Source organism: Mixophyes fleayi, chromosome 2, assembly GCF_038048845.1.
Source record: "Mixophyes fleayi isolate aMixFle1 chromosome 2, aMixFle1.hap1, whole genome shotgun sequence".
Classification (NCBI taxonomy): domain Eukaryota; kingdom Metazoa; phylum Chordata; class Amphibia; order Anura; family Limnodynastidae; genus Mixophyes; species Mixophyes fleayi.
Genome location: NC_134403.1, coordinates 185,470,251 through 185,492,879, shown reverse-complemented (window position 1 = coordinate 185,492,879; position 22,629 = coordinate 185,470,251). Strand labels below are relative to the sequence as shown.

Below are 22,629 nucleotides of genomic sequence, written 5' to 3'. Positions count from 1 at the left end.
TACATCTTATGTAGTGCACTAATGTGACAGACATTGTTACAGTACAGCAATTTTTGTAGGGGGTTGGACCTACACTCTAGAATAATTGCTATACTGTAACAATGTCTATGTCACATTAGTACACTACAAAAGCGAACTATTATGACACACAATCTGGCAGGCTGTCATCTCAGATTTTAGTCTGTGATTATAGATTCACACCATGTCTTGGAAAAAAAATTGTGATAAGACTCCACTGAACAGCATTTCTTTTCTTCATGTTTTATTTGTGGCCTGCATGGTGACACATACTAATAGCCTTTGTTCTTGCCTATAAATATCACTATAAAATATCGTTTGCTGGCTTGGAACACTGAAGTACTGATAATCTTTGTGTGTCATGTTCACAGCCTACAGCTCTGATAGGGCATCTGTTTTGTAGGTTATGCTTTTTACCCAGTATAAATACACCAGTGAAGTTGACTGCACATAAAACAACAGGATGAAGGAGAAAATTGAGTACATGACAGAACAACCCAGGCACCTGATGAAAGGACACGAGCATGTGGTAGAGATGACATAAGGATAATAAGAGCGCTTATGATGAATACGGCATATAGCAGAGAAACACGCAGGCTGTGGGTGTCTCCCCCATCATGGGAATTTCAGGAAAATCTAACACTATGTTCAGGATGAGATAAAAAATAAACAGGGAAAGGTTCACACAACACACGCGCTGTCCATGGAGAAAATAGAAATATTATGGTAAGGTTAATGAGTAAATATTATAAGTCACAAATAACTGTTTCCATGTAGGTAAGATTGTGAAGGAAGCAAGAGGCTATGAAGGGACGGAAGTGATCTAGAATGAAATGTTTAAGAAGAGTCCCTGAGCCAGAGGAGGGAGACAGGCGCCTGGGAGCCTTCACACAGCCGGCCGGGCGGTGCCAGAGACAGACAGGAGAGGGAGGAGCGGAGATCGGCAGCCTCGTACACATACATGTACAGACAGTTATATTGCTGGAGCTCCTAGGATAATGTACATGACGCAGCACTAGCACCCAAGGACACTGCCATTATTCCCTGTGTGAGCATCCGCAGTCTACCACTGGTGGACAATAGAACATTGTTTTACTGAGGAGATCCAGGCCAGGACACAAGTGACAGTGCATGCCAGCTCCAGACCAGGTAAGATCGGGCACTGCCCACTGGCTGGCACACTGGGATAATTACACTGCATACGGGGGGATATAATAGTGGATTCGGAGAAACAGCGATATTTGGGGTGTTATTCTTACAGGGTATTGCTGAGGCCGTTAATTGAACCTGCAACACATTAGAGTCTTCACGCTTTGAGGAGGGTGGGAGGTTATAAGAGGATATAGTAACAGTGCACGGGATCTGTATCATATCTCCCTCTTTCCAGGGCTGTCACTGGAATCATAATAGAGGCAGCAGGCAGCTAATTATAGGAAACGGGGGAATGGACTGGATCAGGACCAGTTTCAGTCTATTATGTCCAGGTATAATAAGCAGGAGGGGTCGCGGCATGAAGATTCATAATATGTGTTCATGTGAATTTTTTTTTTACTTGGTACCTGGCATTTGGATTTGTCACTATCTCATCAACCACTGTGATACGGCCCGCACACTACACACAGCTACAAAATAAATATATATATATATATATATATATATATATATATATATATATATATATATATATTAGTTGCAAAATAGATAACTATAGAACAGCATTTGGTAATACACACTATGATACTCTAATTGTATTTATTTATTCAGTGAAGTACCATAAATACAATATTATGGCAATTGCTGTTTAGATTTTAGTAGTGTTGCCAAACAGCTGCTGCCTTGTGTTTTAGATACCCAAATCCCAGGGGTGTTTTTGACAGCCAGATATATTTGGTGGATCCATAATAAGACAAGGGAATGGGAGTAACTGATGAAAATGATTTAATTCACTGCCACATGATTTTTGTTTAATTTGAATCTTTTATTTCTTTTCTAAACTACAACCAAGAATTCCTTTCATTTGTTCATGACAATTGTAGATAAACAGTAGAGTAATGATTAAGAAAACACCATGTGTCTCTGTTACAATGCTGTATTGTATTGTAGTAGGTTAATATGACATTTTGGCAAGAAAATAAATGGCAAGAAATGTTAATCGATTCTCTGTATAAAATATTTGTTAATTAGTAACATGTAGTAATAACTTTAATTTCATATTTTAAATCAATTAGGACTGCACAGCTTGTTCTTAAAATATACTCTGTTACACACATACAAATAAATATCACTGCATTATACATGTAAACATTTGGACTATGATAATTCAGGTCAAATATTTTAACTATGGTGCATGTTATTTTCCTTTGTGTTTTAATGTCAGATGGAAAACAATATGGAGGATTCTCAGAATGGAGGTACATTGAAGTTTAGCATTAAAAAACAAACCCTATTTCTGTCAGATGAAACAGCAATTCTTGGTGATTTGGATCCTGATTATGTTGTAGTGAAGTTGTCTGCTCCTTATGAGCTGAGTAATTAAGAATTCATGAAGCTTGTTTTGTGAGGAATGGGACAAGCTGCATGGGATGCTCTGGTAATTAGTTCAGCCTGATCATCCTACAGTGTGTTTGGGGAGGTGCAGTGCATAATTTGTTATTTTAGGAAGGACTATTTCTAAGGTTTATTCAAAATTATAAAATATTGTGTAGTCTCTGGAGTTAACCATGTTATTGATTTGCAATAATTTGTATACATATAGACCAGTAGAAAGAAATATGCAAATTACCAACCTCATTCCTGTAAATTACCCACAATCCCTTAAAAAAAAAAAGGTTATATATCCTGGCATATAAAAGATAACATTTGTTACTGGCTGAGTAACATTGCATTTTCTGTACTTTTATGTTGAGAGACAGGTTCACACAAAAAGACACTGTTCATAAGATGGCACCCCATTTAATGGCCAGGAGTGGCACTTGAGCAGTCAGGTTGCACCTTGAATTAATTGCTCAGTCATTGACCGTTTTTGAAGATTTTACTTTTTCATATCAATGACACTGGTAAAGAGCGAGTATTAACAAAGATTAATAGATGTTCAAGTTCATTAGATATATTAGTCAGATATTGTTATGTGTTTGAAATGCTGTTGAAAGATAGATCATTCTTGCCAAATTTTATATCCGCCCCTCCGGGAGATTCCAGGGGGAGGGGAGGTCAGGTGGCAAGTGTAGTGACGCCATCCGCTACTGTGGACAGCCTCTGCTATGTAATGCTGAGATTAGGACATTGCAGGGTGGGTGTGGTGATGCAAATCGCATCATTAAGCCGCACCTCTGCCAGAATCCGTGATGGTGCCTAATTTTTCAGGGATCCGGGAGGACTTAGAAATTTGGAAGCCTCTTGGAAATTTTGTGATAGTGAGCTAGTATGAGGTAGATTCTGTAATGTATCTAATATAGAACATTTTTTAGAACTAGATTTTGAATTACAATAGGAATCTCCGCTCAGTTTCCATCAAACCTCTATGGGGTTCGAAGAAAAATGAGTGGAGATTTCTGCGAAATATCCACCATGAGGTGTCTCACGGACGTTCTGGAGACACCTCGCGTTTAATTGAATCTCGTCCTATATTTACTATCTGTGACACCACAAAGGTAGGCATATTTTATATTGGTTGAATATGACAAGTAACTTCATTATTAAAAAGTACATAAAAACATTTGCAAAATTATCCAACTTTTTTGGAATATATATAATGGTACTCACTGAAACTGTATCTAAAAGTTTGTTTCACACAATCAATACAAAATAATTAAATAAAATATATATTTAATGTTTTGTTTCTCTCTCTCTCTGGGCCTGAGTCATTAAGGAGAGCAAGGCAAAAACAGGGAGTAAATTTGATCCTGGACAAACCATGTTACAATGCAAGGGGTGTAAATTAGTTTATTATTGTGCACATAAAGAAAATACTGGCTGTATTTTTCATATAACACACAAATACTAGATAACTCTATTTTTACACTGACATTTAAAATTAAGCTAGGACATGCCCTATCCCAACTATAAATCTGCCCCACATTTTAAATTTACTCCCCCCCTCCAATGCAAAATGGTTTTGCCCAGGTGCAAAGTTACTCCTCTTTTATGCTTTGCTCTTCTTAATGACTCAGGCCCTATTATATAATATATATATTATATATCTATAATATAAATGTCTAGTGGCTTGTGTTAGTCTGTCTGTGTGTGGAAAAAATAAAACCAAGCTGCAGCGCCACCTGCTGGGTGGAATTATACACTGACATACTAAATTCTTAGTGTGTGTGGGGAAAAAAATTCAGAAAGGGCTGAAATTTGGTATAATAAGATGTTTTTAATTTGTTAATTTAATTTGTTAATTGTTAAAAGTGTTTATAAAGATTTAAAAAAAAATATATATATATTTCTTGAAGGAGAAGTGACAGTTGGGAGTGGTTGGTGGTTGCCGGGGGTGACAGTGGGGAGTGGTTGGTGGTTGAGGCCTGGGCTATGGCCCAAATGCATGACAAGAACCTTTTTAACACCTTAAGTAGCTTGATTTGACTAGAATGCATGAGTATCATGCACGGGTTAACTTGTATATATATATATATATATATATATATATATATATGTGTGTTCTTTGTTTCTTTGTGTTCAAATGCCACTGTTATGGAGTTTCTTACAGTATTAGGATATAGGAGTGGACTCCCCAATGATTGGGCTAGGATTAAGCTTAGTTTAGGTTCAGATATATGGCTATTGTTTGACAGATGACAGTCTTAAAAATAAAAAGTGTTTTTTTTATTTTATTTTGTTAATGTCTTTATGATATTCTAGGATACTTTTGTTCAAGCAAAAAATTACTTGAAGGAGATTGTCCTTATTAAAAGAAGGGTTTCTTATCTTACTAGGGCATCTAGTGTCTCTCTTATCCAGACTTCATTATTAGGAAGTTTAGTAATGGGCCATATGACATTGTGGGCATAGAGCAAATATCCTTTTGTCCCTTTATTAAAATAGCCCTGGTGCCATATGTACCGTCCACTGTGGTGCCATAAAACACCAGCCAGATGGCATTCCTCTAAGCCTCAAGACATAAACATGGTATCACGTAAGCACAGTTTTGCTGTAAAGCAATGCTATGGGACTTACATTTCATCATTCTATGTGGTCTGACGACTAGTAATAACAAACATTGGAAGACTATGAAATCCTTGCCAATGGATAACATAGTTATATGCACCCTTGCCTGCACCCTTATATATAAAGGTGCAGGCATTGTTTTATCCTCAGCTGAAAGGAAGCTGGTGAAGCAGGAGAATCCTGGATGAGATAATTTAATATTATTTATGTCTGAACACATAGAAGCAAAATCCAGGCTCATACACAGCTCAATCTACTGCTGTGTCTGTTATTAATATGATACTAGTGGCATTAATTACATCTCACATCTTCTTCAATGAAAGCTATTATTATAAGCCATTAAGCAATGTCAAAATCCCCTCCAGTGACTTAGCAGTTTGGGGGGAAGGCCAAAGTAAAATGATAGTGACAATTCTGCCTGTCAGACCCAAGAATGAAGATGAATTATAACTATCGTGTTAACCAAGACACATAAAGCAAGTTAAATGTTCCGACATTAGCTATCACAGTCTGTCTGCTTACATTCCATACACATTGCATTGCTGGTGGAGAGGTACAGTAACTAGTTTTTGATGTTGTGGACTAAAAGTATTTCTGAGAATACAGCCTATCATTCACTAGGAGCCAGGACAGACTCACAAATATTATCCAGGCCCAGGGGCGTTCTGCCCCATTCTGCTGCATAGGTATGTTGGTAAATAGGTCAGAAGATGATTTCAATCGGTCTGTGTGTACGGTCACCTTCTGGCAGGAGTAACTAGTCCTACTAATGACAGAATTGATCTCACCACCCGTGAACAAGTGTCAACCCCAAATCTTATCAGACTTGAGTACAGTTAATATCCAATGCACAGACCTGAGATTATAGGTAGTCATATTCAGGGCTACAAAACTAAACAACTCTGCCCGGGCAATAGAATTCTCACACGATAGCGTTTGTTTTTAAGAAAAATATCAGCACACCTATTAATTTATTTTAATTAATAAAATACATTTATTGATACATGAGAGTTGCAGTCTTGGAATGAAATAATCTTTGGACTTGTGCGGTTTAATAGTAATAGACTTCCCTTCACCTTCTCTAAATTAATATAAGCAATTAAGTTTATTATCTTTTTTAATGTTTAAAATAATGATAATGGCACCCTTTAGAAACTGTACTGATGTGGCAGTATACAGGGGCTGGCTGTCAAATATTTGCCAGGGGGGGGGGGGGGGGGACACTGGGGTGAAACTCTGCTCAGCAGGAACATTTTAAAGGAAAAAATGCAGGTAGCCCAGTGACTCAGCCCAAAGTAACCCACTATGGGTCCAGCCCCTGGCAGTATACACTAGGAATATTGGGCTTGATTCATCAAGACACACATCCTGAGCTCAACGTGTGTTTGTTTTAAAACACACATAAATTGGCTCTGTACATTTCCGAATTCAACAAAGAACGAAGCTGAAGATACGTGCGCTGATGAATTTGGGTGTAGGTCTGCTGTGCTCTACTACATAGGACACTGCAGGATATGTCCAATGTCTATGTGGATTATAAATTTGCAAAAATGTTTCCTCCCGTGACATACATGTATTAGGATGCTCTAAATGTCTACTGAACATAAAATACATTTTTACAGCTGCTCATGTTTGCAAACACATGTTTTAGCATACATACGAAACTGTCATCACTGGTACTCAGGACTAGTAACTTTGTGATGCCCAGAGCTTGATTCAGATGTGAGTGCGTGCACTTGAGTTTGGCACACCCTTACTGTAAACTGACTACGGCAAAATACCCCTTCCTCGCCTTTTTCAGTCCCCTAAAATGTAGGCTGTAGTAAGTGTCCTTGAAAACAGAGCATACATAGCTGTGTTTATTAGCGTATAGTTAGTTTCTGGTCATGCGCAGAGTGATTTTGCATACAATGTGCTCAAAATTGGCAGCTATGTACCTTGATGAATCAGGCCCACAGACTCTCAAAACATCAGTAGTCCTTGCAATGTTCTAGTGATCACATATCCATATAGACTCTTCATGCAACAGTTGAAGTTTATCCTTGCAGGACAAAACTAAAAGCAAGCTGTTACATGAGGAGATTGTAATCTGTTTGTTAACTATATTAGAAATGTAAAGTTAGAACATTATAAATTAGTGCTCCATTGCATTTAGAATTTACCAGAGATACAGATATGTTTTGTCAGAGTATTTCCACACAACCTCCTCCCCTGGGTTTCTGAATTGCCCATCTGAGGCTGCGGCATCTGTGCATTTAGATTTAGTTTGTCCCTTGACAGCTATTACTCTTTAATGCACCAATTATATTTGCTGGGTCTTATTATGTAGGATTGACATGTTAGGCTGTGTGATTCTGCTGGAAAACTAGTTTGAGTTTTTGCGTCAAATGAAAGATTTAAGGCAAAAGGAGACCTTGCTGTATATAAAGCTTCTAAGTTTCAAAAAGTAAATGGAAAAATAATGTTTAAATATAAAAAGCTAACTTCCCTGCTGTTCTAAGACCGTTATAGACCATCTTAGGCTCTCTAACAGCCATTAAGCACACATTATATTTCACTACAGTCTTAGTCATACTGGCCTACCTTTGGCAAGTTGTATCCGGGAGAGGGGCGTGTCTAGAGGGTGGGAGGGGGGCGGGACACGGTGACTCCCGTCATTTTGGCCCCGTTCCTGCGTCATATATGTCGTTTTGTCGCGATGGCGGAGCCAAAATGACGTGATTCACCGCGAATTGCGTCATTTTAGCTCTGCAATTGCAGGATGCGGGAGATATGCCACCTCTCCCGGGAGTCTGTGAGACCAACCCAAATTTCGGGAGTCTCCCGGACATTCCGGGAGAGTTGGCAAGTATGGTCTTAGTCTTAGGTACCAATTACATTCAAAGAGAAGTGTTGGAGATATTTATATCTATCTATATATATATATATATATATATATATATATATATATATATATATATATATATATATATATATATGCATAACCCTGAGTAATATGACTGTCACAATATAAATAAACAATAATAATACAATAGCTAGTGGAGGTGACATCAGTCACGTTGTGAGATGGAGGATTATTGTTGAACATTTGGCAGGAGCTACACTAATATGATTGAATACGATTTCACAACCTACTGATGTTTCATTAGGAACAGTGAAGCAAATTACAAGCATTAGCTTTAAATGGTCTCCTGCAGTGCTATGTCACTGGAAAAAACAACTCAGCCTTTACATATATAAAAGATCTTCAGCTGTCAGTGCATACATATACACAGCTCCCCTGCTGTCAGCAGCAGTCAGAGAGAGTGGGAAGCTGCCACACTCTCACCTGTAACACTAGAGGAGTGTATCTTAATTTCAATGCATTATTTGCAAACTAAAGTGTGAAACGGCTATCAGGATGACCAAGCTACCTAAGGTGATGCTGGGAAAGAAGTCTAAATTAAAGACATTATAAATAGGGGTAAGTGAAAACTGTATTTTCTACCCACAATTACAAAAGATGTAGGAGTCTATTTATTAAGATGCGGTCAGCCATAAAACTAGCAGAAAACAGCAGTTTTCTCCGTTAAATGGCCATTGCATCATTTATGAAGTGTTCAATGCAGGCTGCCCTGCCATAACTCATTTAATGTTTCTTAACGCAGACTCTGTGGAGTTCTCCAATTTATTAAGCTGCGAAATTCAAAGCTTTTCACAGCAAGGTAATGCAATCTCGGTTTGTATAGGAGTGGGGACTCTGCGCGGACTCCAAGAGTTGCCCCGGCATGGTAAATTACAACGGTGTTTAAAAATGCATCGCTGCTGTTTGCATTAATACATATTGATTGACACAACCTTACTAATCGTGTAGGTGTGTACACATAAATTTGCATTATCGTCTGGTCTTTAGTCGTTGGTAAAATCGTAACAGAAATGGCATCTACAGTAATTTTCTGTAGTGTGTACACAGTTTTAGTCCCACATGACATCTGTAGTTTTTAACATGGCAAAAATTGAGAGTGACTCCTTCACAAAAACAGATGTAGGATGCTGTATCCATTTATGAGACATGCTGTGCTCTGTTTCAGCAGCATGTTGCCAAATCTGTTACTTTTTAATGTTTTCTTTCAGTGCACATTTAGTGGGCCTGCATATAGCATTCACATCTACATTTTATAGGCAAAGCTTTAAAAAAAATTCCCATTTTAGGATTTCCACTATGTGCCTGCTGAGGGACTTTTATAACGGATTCTACCGATGCATCAAACAGGTCCGTTTCCTGTCTGGTACTACTCGTAAACTAAAGGAAAAACTGTATACTGAAGGTGAATCTAAAGGGCAGAATCAGCAACAGCACTAAAGCATTGAGACGAGATTTGAGGGGAAATCTATTAGAGCTTTCAAAATGCATTTTGTAGCATGAAATAAATGTGATGTGGCAACGAGTCATACAGAGTATCCGCTTCCTACTGGGAGAAAAATGACAAATTAATCAAGGGGAATAGATATATTTAGTAAATATGTGTTCTAGATTTTATTTATTTGAAATCCTTGAATCCACATTATTTAGTCTCACTTTAAAATTCTATCACTTGAAATTTAGACCTTCTCACCTGAATGTTTTCATCTGGATTTCTTATGGTGGAAAAGTAAGAAACTCATTATATTTTTACACTTACATTCATGGAGCTCAAAGCTTACCTTTTTCCAATTGCAAGTGGAAAACTAGCCTCAAGAGGCAAAGGTTTTATAATTTTCCCACTATGTACTCATTACTAGAGAAATGCAATTTCACTAGAAACACCTGGTATGAAACAGAATGCTACAGTCTTTTGTAAACGTTTATTATCTGCAGTTACCTAAAAGGATAATGTGCAAAAAGTAATCTCATACTTTTTGCACCCCTTACCTGAATCGTAGGCTCCTTCCCCTGGAACACCTTTTCTGTACAGGTGGGGACCATAATGACATTGGTCCCCCAAAGGAGGTCCCAAACAGTGGACCAGAGAGCTCTATGGCAGCCTCACCTGTCGCTCCTGTCATTTCGCCTCCTCAGGCCGCCTATGCAATAGACACAGCCTATTAACTATTGGTACTGTCTTTGTGAGCAGCGTACAGAGTACTGCATAGAGATCAATTCATCTCTTTTATGCAACGTTTCTCTGTACTACATTTCTTTTGGAACGCAACAAGAGAAAATGATTGTCTCGACAAGCTCTAACTCTCAGTGTTTAGATTTTAAACTGCATTTTCATTTAATATTGACATTTGATAACAATTAAACCAATCACAAAAGACATCAGTGTGGCTTTATCTGAAGGAAGTTTGTGTGAGACTTACAAAAATCTATTCTGAAAATCTTACATAGAACATATACGGTTCCAATTGTCTATATGTCTTTTACTACTCATTTCATCTATTGTTTTTAGAAGATGTGGGAGGAAGATTCCCTTACTACTTAAAATTGGTAATGTTCACTATTTACTATTCCAGTTTTCCCATTGGATAATATATTATTAATATTAGTTTAAGGATAGGAGTGGAAGTTATTGGTAGGAAGAGTATACACTTTTTCTTGTCTAGATTTAGTTTCAAACATTGTTGAGTCATACAGGAGGAAAATTAAGGCAATCTGTCATTCTAGGCAAAATATGCAGCTCCAAATAACATACATTTAATTATATCATACCAGAAAATATCCCTTAAGAGATTTCTCCCATTTATCATATCTGACATCCTATATGAGCTCACAACCTAATCTAGGTCTTATATCTAGTAGTCTAATGGGTCCTCTGCTCTATTTTTCTCTCCTCTGTTTGCAAAACACATTTTGTTTGCTATAATTGTTTGATTTGTATGGATAAGATATTACTGTTGGAACAGATTCATGGGACATATCTCAATCCTTGGCAAGGAATACGTTGGTCGTTGTACTTCCTAAGTATAAAGAAGTAGGAAATGTGTGATGAGAGATGACAGGAGAAAGGGACACAGACATTAGGAAAAAAAAGTAGATTTACATTGACCTTATTGTTTGTTGAAATGTCATGTCAATGAGTCTTGTCACATCGCATTGTACACATATGGCCTCATTATTATTATTATAATTGTTTATTTATAAAGTGCCAATTATATTACGTAGTTCTGTACAGAGAATATTGAATCACTTACATTAGTCCCTACGCCATTGGAACACACAGACTAAATTCCCCAAACACACACAGATGCCAATCAATTTACCAATATGTTTTTGGACTCTGGGAGGAAACTAGAGCGCCCGGAAGAAACGCAGGCATGTGGCACTGTGAGGTTATAATACTAACCACACTCCTGCCCCAAATGCAAGTGACAAAAATGTCACAATTATTTATTCTGAGGTTTCTTTTACGGTATTTTTCTATGTGGCACCACTGGATGTCAGGGCATAGCGTCCATTGTAGTTCTACAAGTGCCAGTACTGTAATTGCCAACTTTTGAGAAATCATTTCTGGGAGATTCACTAAGTAAAATCTAGGTGTAGCGCCACATGCTAATATAGGAGGTATGTCCTGCTCTGCCAAAGGAGTGCGTCTAGCTACACTCATGGGCACAACTAGTGCCACCCAGGGGCTGTAAGTGTAGCAAGGCTGAAGGGAAGATTTTTAGAAATGTTACTGTAAATGTTATGGCAATGCCAGCGATAATCAAGCAGCTCAGTAGAAATTTACTGCTGCATTGCTTGATGGAGAATAAGGTCTCCCAAATCACTTGTAATAACGGAGGAATAAATAGAGAAAAGCAAGAAAAAAAAAAAAGCTGTATTTTTCTCTTTCTTCCATTAAATTCGGCAAGATGTTCAAATAAAAATTCTGGTGGGGCTGCCTAATAGACCATATAATGCCACCAGCTATATAGTAATATACAAACTTTCCCCCTTACTCTGCCTTTAGTTTACTACTCCACTGCTGTTGTTCTCTGTAACCATCACTATTATTCCCTCCATTGTCCCATTTATTTCTCCATCTATTTATAAATATATATATATATTTATATATATATATATATATATATATATATATATATATGTATTGTGGCAAGAGCCCGCTACTGCAGAAGCACACACGTACAACTTCTTCCTTTTTATGGTTCTTTATTGTCAGGATGGTAATAATGTTCTGACACTGTATACTTGCACAGCAATTATGGAGACCCTATACGCTTACTATACATAGTCCAGCTCTCTGTCCAGATCAGCCAGCTATCCCAGCATTGATCTCCCTGAACAATGAAACAAGCAGGGTTTTATACCTGACACTCCTCCCACAGGCCTAGCTTGATGGACAGGTGACACACCCACCTTCTTTTTAAAAGGAAACGCCCATCCCTGGCTCTGTTTAGACTATCAGACCCACCCTGTCTGTTTGCTGAGAGGAAGCAGCTTTTAAATCATGTAAGTAAACCAATTTTTAACTACACATATGTTTTTACCTGATTTAATCTCCACCTAGGTACATAACTGTGCCAATGTTTTACTCTACTTCCCTGCTTTCTCTGCATATTGCCAGCTAAATGCCTCCTTTTGTTACAGTATGTATATATATATATATATATATATATATATATATATAATTAAATTAGATGGAGGCGGGGAGGTAGGAGTGCATGTATTGGTTTAACAAATAAACTTCATATTACAGATTGGATACATATTACTATTTACATTTTTCTTTTATTATCCTTCTAATCCCTCTTCAGCCTATTTATCTCCCGTCACTGTCTGTTCACCTGCTTATAGCTGTCTCTATTGGCAAGAGATACATGTGCTGGCAGGCATTCACCTTTAAATGTGCCGCAATTATGTGAATATGCCCTAGTTGTACTTGGCCTATGCTTGCATACCCCTTCCCTGCCCTCTTTCTCCTCTCTAAAAGTAAGAAGTTGTAAATGTAAGACATTGGTCAATCTGCATATATACCTATACATATGCATCTTTGGTGCGCATGTGCAGTACGGAAATACTCTATATTACACAATCAAAAGGACTACATCTAACTCTACATAAAGCCCATAGTATTGAAATAAATATAACATTTTACATATGTTGACATATATACTACACCAGTTATTAATTCATTTTATTGCACTATTATTAATAACAACAAAAATAATATTCTCCTTAATTTATAAAGCACCAAACATTACGTAGCACTGCACATTGAGGGGATCATGATAAAACAGAAGGCAAAGATGGCCCTTCTCAAATGAGCTTACAATCTAAGAAGGGAACACTTTATAAATAAGGTAGTGGAATAACAGTTGTAGCTGTTTATGGGGGAAGTACATGTGGCAAGTATAAGGCAGAATTATTATCAGCCACCAATATTAGAGCAGCTACTGGCAGCTAGTATTCCTGTGATGCTAGCAGTGGTGTGGTTGGAATGAGGAGAGACGGTGGAAAGTGGAGATATGAAAGATTAAGACATGAAAGATGAACCAGCCACTGTACCAATGTTAAGACAATCATTTACTGGCAACCATGACTGCCCCTCACCATTTATTTCAAGTGAACCTCCTTCCTTTTCTGGTTCTGGAAAAGTCTCTCTCTCTCCCTCTGCTTCTATAGTCATCTGCCAGTCAGAAGAGCAACCCCCTATTTTTCATTATGGTTCTATGTTTTTACTTGCTACAAAGAGAATTTGCACTCACAAGTATATTGGAATGCAGTACATGGAAGTCTGCTTACATCGCACTCATCTTTTCATATGTCAAGGGTTCTAACATACAAAATACACAGGGGGACATTTAATTAATTAAACTGGTGCAAATTATTTTTTTTCCATAGCAACAAACTAGATTCTAAGGGGCAGATTGAATTCAGCGTAGGACACACCATAGAGGTACGCAGAAAAATGAGCAGAGCTTCCTTACCTTACCAATGTGCGCAGTCGGACATTGTGCTGGATCAAATCTGCCCCTAACAGTCAATCAGCACAGAACAGTTTAGGAAATCAAAGCAAAACACCAGGTAATTGCTATGGGTTGCAGCATGCCTTCTGCACATCAGTTTTCATAAATATCACCCAAGGAGTCATATCTGCTTTGTGCATGAAATAGATCAAGGGAATCACTGTAGTGCAGGGTGTTGAGAAATATTGTCTGTGCCTTATAAATACACAAAAAATGATTTTCAAAAACCTAAACGGCAACATTTGTGTCAGCATGCCCTCCGCTCTGCTCGTGGCAGCGTTCACTGCTTTATGTTGGGAAGCAAGAACTGGAATATTTCAGTCTGCACTTCTGTCAAGGATGATTTGAAGGCTTTGTTTTCTGGGAGGCGTTTACAGCAAGCTAATGCCAAGCATATCATTAGAAATTATTAGCTCCATGGGAATACATCTCTAAATGTCAGGCTGATGTTAAAATTGTCAATTAGCATTTCCCTGGGCACATTCCAGTTGTGTAACAATGTTAAAGGCATAGCGACTACTTCAAATGTGGATTTGGCCCAAAACATGAAGTAGCTGTGCTTTGTTACTAGTACTTTCATCCCAGATACAAATGGCTGCAATTGTTACACACATCATATTATAAATAAGCTACAAGGTGCATCTATATAATATAATTTTGTAATATTCACAAATGCAGGGCTCATCAAAAGCTGTTCAGGTGGCTGAACTGCTCAGTGTGGTGTTTCTTGTTCCCATTTGCCCGTTTCATTTTGGTTGTTTTTTTGTTTTTTTTTAACGATTTAAAAAAAACTTTGAAATTCATTTAAGTGGCATACATACTATGTGTATATGTATGTCTATGTGTATGTGTATATACATGTGTGTATATATATGTGTATATATATATATATATGTATATAGATATACATACATACATACATACATACATACATACATACATACATACATACATACATGCACACACCATACACAGACTCTATACTCCATTCACAAATTTGTTTTTCATTCTATTTTTACTATATAATTCTTCTCATCCCACATAACCTCTATCATTTGTGTGTGTGCTGGAAATTACCTCATAATTGGTGGCTATTTAGTTGCGCTCACACCCAGCAGCATATTGGTGGGAATTATATAGGCTTTGAGAGTATTTGTAATCAAATGTTTATATTTATCTTGCATGGGTCCAAGGCCACTTCTTGCCATGTTATTCTTAGCATAAAAACAACATTTAAGAATATTGACGAATAAGACCAGTAAAATTATATTCTCATGACATATTTTACTGTTTAAAGCTGTTTACAAGGGATCCATTATCAGGTTAGCAATACTTTGGAGTTAGGGTATTACAGATAAAGTGCTTTCTAGATTTTCCCCACACTGCCTGTGGCATTAACCTCTTCTTTAAATTGTTTAGTAGTGCTCCTCACAAAGACTGTAAAAAAAGATACCTAGTAACCATACCAATGTGTATGATATTTTCATGGAACAGGAGAAATTTACTATTTTCTTAATTTTTGGTGTTCCCATCTGTTGCCTGTTGGTTTGTTTTTTTTTAGAATTTTGCTGCATAATTCCTTTCCTACACCCTGATAACACAAGTTAAGTGGAAGTATCTACTCTACTATCTGTCCACTTGACCCTATACTCTCACAAATCAGTTTCTGATGTTTCTCTGTCACCTTTGCTCATCCCAGCCATAACATTTGTAATGTCTCTCTCCCTTCACTGGTTTTTTTACTGGTTACTTTTGGCTCCTTTGATCACTAAAGAGGCTCGTACTCGCACTGTTTCTTCCCACAAACAGGATATTGGGTTCCGTTCAGTCAGGTTATCACTCTCAACACTGCAGTGACAAAATTGTCAATACCTTGTTCACTGCTAAATCTAAAGGCCATTATTCACATCTAATTCCCCTGGACCTCTCTGCTGGACACATCTCATGCATATGCTGCATTCTCTAGGTCTTCAGCACACTCTCCTGTCCTGGTTCTCATCCTACTTCTCACACCGATTCTTCGGTTCGTTTCTTTGGAGCCACCATTTTCTGCATCCACCTTCTCTCTGCTTTTTATGCCACTTCTCTTGGAAAAATAATAAGCTCCTTTAGATATCTGACCATCTGCATTACTGAATGTCATTCTGGCATTTGATCTTGGACGTTCACTCGCGGCCTGAAACTTAGTCTTTCATAAACTGAGTTAATAATGTACCCACCAACAAACAGAAGATACCTACCTTATAGTTCTAATTCTGTTGACATGACAATAAAACATACTCCTCAAGCTGTCTGCCTAGGTGTTATCCTGGACTCTCTTTTGTTCCCCATATCCAATCTCTATCCAAATCCTGTTACATATATGTGAGAAATATCCCTGTTATATGCAACTATCTCACTGTAAACATTTCCGTTCATGTGCTCCTAACCTTCTGCATTGACTACTGCAAGTCTCGTTTTAGTGGTCTTCCCCATACCAGCCACCGTAAAGCACTACAATGGCAGGACCGGTTCCCTTTAGTTTGATAATCCTGGACTACCTAGACCAGAGCCCTGGGTTCTGCAAAGTCCCCCTTTAGCTCCAGAACTGGGGCCCTACTCAGAACAAGTGGGGCATCGGCAGAATATATAAAAAAAAATGCATCAACACAAAACAAACAGTCATAAATCCAACTTCTCTAAATTCTATTTGTATAGTTACGGAGTAAGGATGCTTGGTCAAGTGACACATCTGAGTGCTATTAAAGTCTCTTAGAAGAACATATAATCTGTTGAAAGCCCTGCTGATTAGAAAGGTATACAGCAGATAAACACTTTGGAAAAATAGCTCTACTGCATTTCAAAATACAATGTATTTCTGAAGCAGGATATTAAAGTTTCCAACATTTGAAAATAGTTTTCAGGAACTCTCTGCTTCTGAGCCACTACAGCTAAGGACATCACACATGAATCTGTCTCTGCGGACTTTAGAGCACTACAATTCCTTTCATGTCAAACTGAATTTAATACAACATACTTTTTGCATTTTAAATACTCATATTAAATAATCATAAACTTTTAAATTCCAGGAATTAAGGATATTTGGTAACAATTACATTTTATATACAGAAAAAAAAGATATTGTATTCCCCTGGGAACTAGTGACAGTTAGTAACTATGGGGTCTGGGGTCAGGAAGTCTGCGCTTGTTCTTGTGAGTTTCTGTGCTTTGTCTGGTTGCTGCCTTATGGATATCACAGGGGTTCCGGGTCTGTGGGTACTGGTTTTGATTGGGGTTTTGTTCCGAGACGCAACTTTGTGTGGTGTTTTGTTGCAGGTGTGTAACAGAAAAAAATTAAAGTCAGTTTTTCTTAGCCGGGTTGTTCTCTGTGGTGCTTTCAGGCCGATCTGTGTTGCTTGGAAGTGTTTTTGGTTGTACCTTAAAATTTCTGTGTTTTCCGGATTTTCTGGGTATGCGTTCTGGACGTTCACATTGAAGGCCTGTAGGGGAGAGAGGAGAAAAGAATAGAAAGAGGGGAGAAAAGAAGGAAGAGGGTGGGGGGCTGGATATAGGTTACAGTCTTGTTGGTGTTTATGACTCTCTTGCAGTGTTATAGCTCTTTTTTTGTGGTGTCTGTAGCTCTTTTGCAATGTTTATAGCGCTTTTGCGTCATTTATAGCTCTTATGCAGCGTTTATAACTCTTTTGCAGTGTTTAAATCACTTTTGCAGTGTCTAACGTTCCTTTGCAGTGTTTGTCTCTTTTGTTGCTTTTACAGTTCTCTTGTACTGTCTATAGTTCTTTTGCAGTGCTTTGAGCTCTTTATGCAGTGTAGTGGTGTCTAAGCCCATGTTGTATGGGGGCTATATACTGTATGTGTTAGGTGTTGACTGGATATGGGGAATATCTCTTAATATGTTCTTTTTATAGCTCTTATCCTTTGTCTTGTATGTAGTTGTGGGTGAGTGGACTGTGAGCGTCTGGTGTGTGTAATGCGGTCGCTTATTGAGCAGAATAAGAAAGGGTATAGTGTTCAGTGGTTTGCTCTGATAAGAGCAGTTTTTTTAGGGTTTGCCCGCTTTGTTACGGGGCACAGTGACTCCTTCCTGTTGTCTCACGGCTCCTTCCTGTGTGTTGGAACGCACTATGACATAATTGTCTTAAGATAACTTGTTGAAACACAAGAATAATTTTTGCATTTATGACCTAATAAAAACCAGTCCCACTTTTTTATTTCTCTTACAACTGGTAATGAAACGCGTAAGGAGGATATAACTAGTCCATAGTTTGATTTTATGTTCATTTGAACACTTGATTCACAAGATTACACTTTTATGAGACGATTACCACATTGTTATGATAACAAAGGAGTCAGGAGTAGGTGAAGGATATAATTGTTTTATTGTAGACCAAACACACTGTTGGAGCCTTGGAGTTGAAGATGGAACATGGTAAAAACAAGATAGAATCCAGGAATAGCAGGGTATAAAAACACAGTCCAGGTTCTGCAGGATATAAACAAAACACAATCTGGGTGTGTCTGGATAGGTGCAAACAGTCTCTAAAACATATACTGTACTATATAACAGGTAAATGGAGGAAAAGAACACTTACAAAGCAGATGATTTCAAGACACAGGCAAATGCTGAGAACTAGATGCTGAAAGAATTCAGGCAAACTGAATTAAGAATGGTGGTAGCAGGTAGAGACAAGGATACACGGAACAAACACTGGTAAGCCGACTGTCCAAAGCACAGAATATGGACTACAACAATCATTAACTGATGATAGTCAAAATATTGCCATTTTAGCCACGTAGATATACACAACCTGTCGACATCTCTTACTGTTGACATTTTAGTGCCAACAGTCTGACTGTCGACTGGTTCAGCGTCAACAGATCGTACCCAACCCTGAGCATACAGTGTAGAGCAACGCACCACAGGCAGCTCTACAAATGTCCATGAGCAAATACTTTAAAAAAGTCTTTAAGCTCAAAAAGGATAAATTGGTTGCTGATCATACCAAAACCAAAAACAATGTCCTCTATTTCCATCTATCAGAACCTCCCACCGGAATGTACTAGATAAATAAAAGCTAAAATCTGATTGGTTACTATCGGCAACACCGGCTGTTTTGCTTTATAGAAATTTTAGTAAATCTACCCATAGGCTAATGGAGGGGGCTGTGACATCAGCTTCACCCTGTCTCCTTAATGACCTCTTCTCCAGTACAAATGAAAAACAAGCATCAAGGTTTTAAATTAATTTTCATCCATATTCCAGGTTGGCAGGCCAAATTGTTTTGCAAACTAAACCGGAGGAGGTTTACAGATCTTTAATTGTGATTGTCCATTCCTGGGGGCAGGAGAATGCCTGCAATTCATTAGAAGTCAATTAGAAAAATAACATGCACATACACCCCTCTAGATTTACCGTATATACTCGAGTATGTCGACCCGAATATAAGCCGAGGTACCTAATTTTACCACAAAAAACTGGGAAAACTTATTGACTCGAGTATAAGCCTAGGGTGGGAAATGCAGCAGCTACTAGTAAATTTCAAAAATAAAAATGATATATACAATCTATAAAAACAAATGTATTGTTCCCAGACTAGATAAATAAATAGGATGATTGACTGGTGTAGCAATACCAACATGTAATATATCACAAAGGATATATAGGAGATGCAGACCTCAATAAACAGTACTGAAGGGAATGGTGGTATATCCGGAGGCTCCAAACTGTATAGGACATAGCAATAAGTAACAATGCAGAGCAGTGTTGGAGTGTATACCTCACGATTTCTTGATAGCAGTTCTCAGTCCGTCCGCGGTATTCCTTAAAGACTGCAAGCAAACAGATGGGGTGCGCTGACTATAATAGCCGTCCAGACACAAAGTCTTTTGAAGGAAAGTTCCTAGCTCCGTTTGGTCCTACCACTCCAATAGCGCTGGTTGAAGTAGTGATGTTTCCATTCTTCAGACGCGCCTGTGCAGGAGGTTCCTGACGTCCCGGCTGTTACTGATTTCCTCATGTCTCACTAAACAGGCTGTCAGTGCAGTCCAGCGCTGCAGCGGCAGAGGATGAATGGGATGTGAAGCGATGATTCATTTACCATTCATCGCTTCATCGCTTCACATCCCATTCATCCTCTGCCGCTGCAGCGCTGGACTGCACTGACAGCCTGTTTAGTGAGACATGAGGAAATCAGTAACAGCCGGGACGTCAGGAACCTCCTGTACAGGCGCGTCTGAAGAATGGAAACATCACTACTTCAACCAGCGCTATTGGAGTGGTAGGACCAAACGGAGCTAGGAACTTTCCTTCAAAAGACTTTGTGTCTGGACGGCTATTATAGTCAGCGCACCCCATCTGTTTGCTTGCAGTCTTTAAGGAATACCGCGGACGGACTGAGAACTGCTATCAAGAAATCGTGAGTTATACACACCAACACTGCTCTGCATTGTTACTTATTGTTATGTCCTATACAGTTTGGAGCCTCCGGATATACCACCATTGCCTTCAGTACTATTTATTGAGGTCTGCATCTCCATCACCCGAGTATAAGCCGAGGAGGGCTTTTTCAGCACAAAAAAAGTGCTGAAAAACTCGGCTTATACTCGAGTATATACGGTAAGTATTGTTAAAAAGTATCAATTGGTCATGCTTATAATTGCGGTTAGCCTGCTGTAAATGTAGCACTGTTGTTTGCTCTCCCAATACAGTTAATTGACATTTATATAATTAAACCAGGTTTTATGAACACTGTGACTTGTTTAGACGTGATCAAACTTAATTTAAAGTGGTTGCCTAATTCAATTGTGTTATGAAAAATGGCCCTCTGGCCAGCAGATGCATTGAAGCACATCTGTTTATTATGTTTACCCTAGAGGTGCCTAGCTGAGCTTTATTATACATTAACAAGGTTTAAAGCAGAACTAAAAGTTAAAATATAACAAGTTAAATGATTCATCTGCTGCAAAAAAGACATTATTCTAGTTCATTTACTTTTGTGCATCTCCCCTGCTGCGTCTCCATTTTTATTGGATTATTGAGTTTTTAGCTGTGTCCCTGTCCAATACTTTAATACTACAACAAATGATAACTTAACTCAAGGTGATATCAGAAATAGACTAACTGCAGGGGCGAACGCAGGATTGTCAGGGGGGGTTCCCCCCCATACCAAAAAAACCCCCAAAAACACGAGAGAGAGCGCGCTGTCCTATACAGCAGCCGCGGTGCTGTATACAATACAGCACCGCCGCGGACGCTTCTTTGACAGCGCCGCGGCTGCTGTATAGGACAGTGCCGATATGGTGGGGGGTTCTGGAGACTCAGAAACCCCCCCTGCGTGCGCCACTGAACTTCATACAAGAAGCAGTTTTTTTCTGTTTGATGTTAACGGTCCTTATTAATTAAGGATCTTAACTTGAGAAACTTCTTATTTTAGTTTCCTGGACAAAACCATGTTACAATGCAAGGGGTGCAAATTAGTATTCTGTTTTGCACATAAGTTAAATACTGCCTGTTTTTTCATGTAGCACACAAATACTTGATAGCTTATTTGTACACTGAAATTTACAGTTGATATTTGTGTACTACATGAAAAAACAGGCAGTATTTAACTTATGTGGAAAACAGAATACTAATTTGCACCCCTTGCATTGTAACATGGTTTTGTCCAGGAGACTGAAATAAGAAGTTTCTCAAGTTAAGATTCTTAATGAATCAGGCCCTATATGTTGTTACATTGTCATAACAAGCACAGGTATGTTATCTCTAATATGAAACCCATTATTTACAATGTTCCAAAAACCACAACTTATCACTGCTGTTTGGTGACTTTGCCATATATACAGATGAGTGTATTTCTTACTACAATTACTACAATCTCTGCTGAACAATTTAATGAAGATGGGAATGCCAGAGGCATTTATAGGAAAGCCAGGAGTAATTTTAAATGTTTTTAAGAAGAGTTTAAGAATAGTTCTCCAAAAGATAAAAAAAAACCTTTTCCAGAATACAGAGTCCCAATAATTCTGAAAAATAGATCCCATCCTGTAAATTCCACTTAGGGGACACATTTCCTGTACCAGAAGTCTCGCCCAGTTTCTGCATAAATAGAATCTGATTTTGGTCGATTGATGAAGGTTTCTGTTTACTGGATGTGGATAGTCAGCCTTACATTACTGTAATAATAAATTCCCCATTAACTTACTCAATGAAATTCCAACCGGTGGTAGTCAGCATATCGATGCTCACTTCCCCAACAACACTTACCCCGACATGATGACACCGAAGGGCTCCTTGCCGACTGGTGTGTAAAGCGAAAGGAATTAATCCCGATAAAGCAATAATCCGGTGCGACTTGATGACGTTAATGACATCCGCAACATTATCGCTGCTGTTAGGGGGGTAATGTAAGTATGCGGCCATGTACAATGTACATCGCTTTGTAAAGTACATTGTACATGTACAAGTACATTGTACATGACGTTAATGGCATCCGCGACACTGTTATCGCTGCTGTTAAGGGGGTA

The 22,629-nt window shown here is 38.3% G+C and overlaps 1 protein-coding gene across 1 annotated transcript in view; it reads left to right on the top strand.

Annotated features, from left to right (window-relative positions):
- Positions 1-564: 564 nt before the first annotated feature.
- The window catches only part of RAI2 (retinoic acid induced 2), a 46,691-nt gene continuing 24,626 nt past the window's right edge, over positions 565-22,629 (top strand). The window contains exon 1 of the mRNA XM_075198082.1: positions 565-1,167. The gene's annotated coding sequence lies outside the window, so the exon portion shown is untranslated. The remainder of the gene's footprint in view (positions 1,168-22,629) is intronic.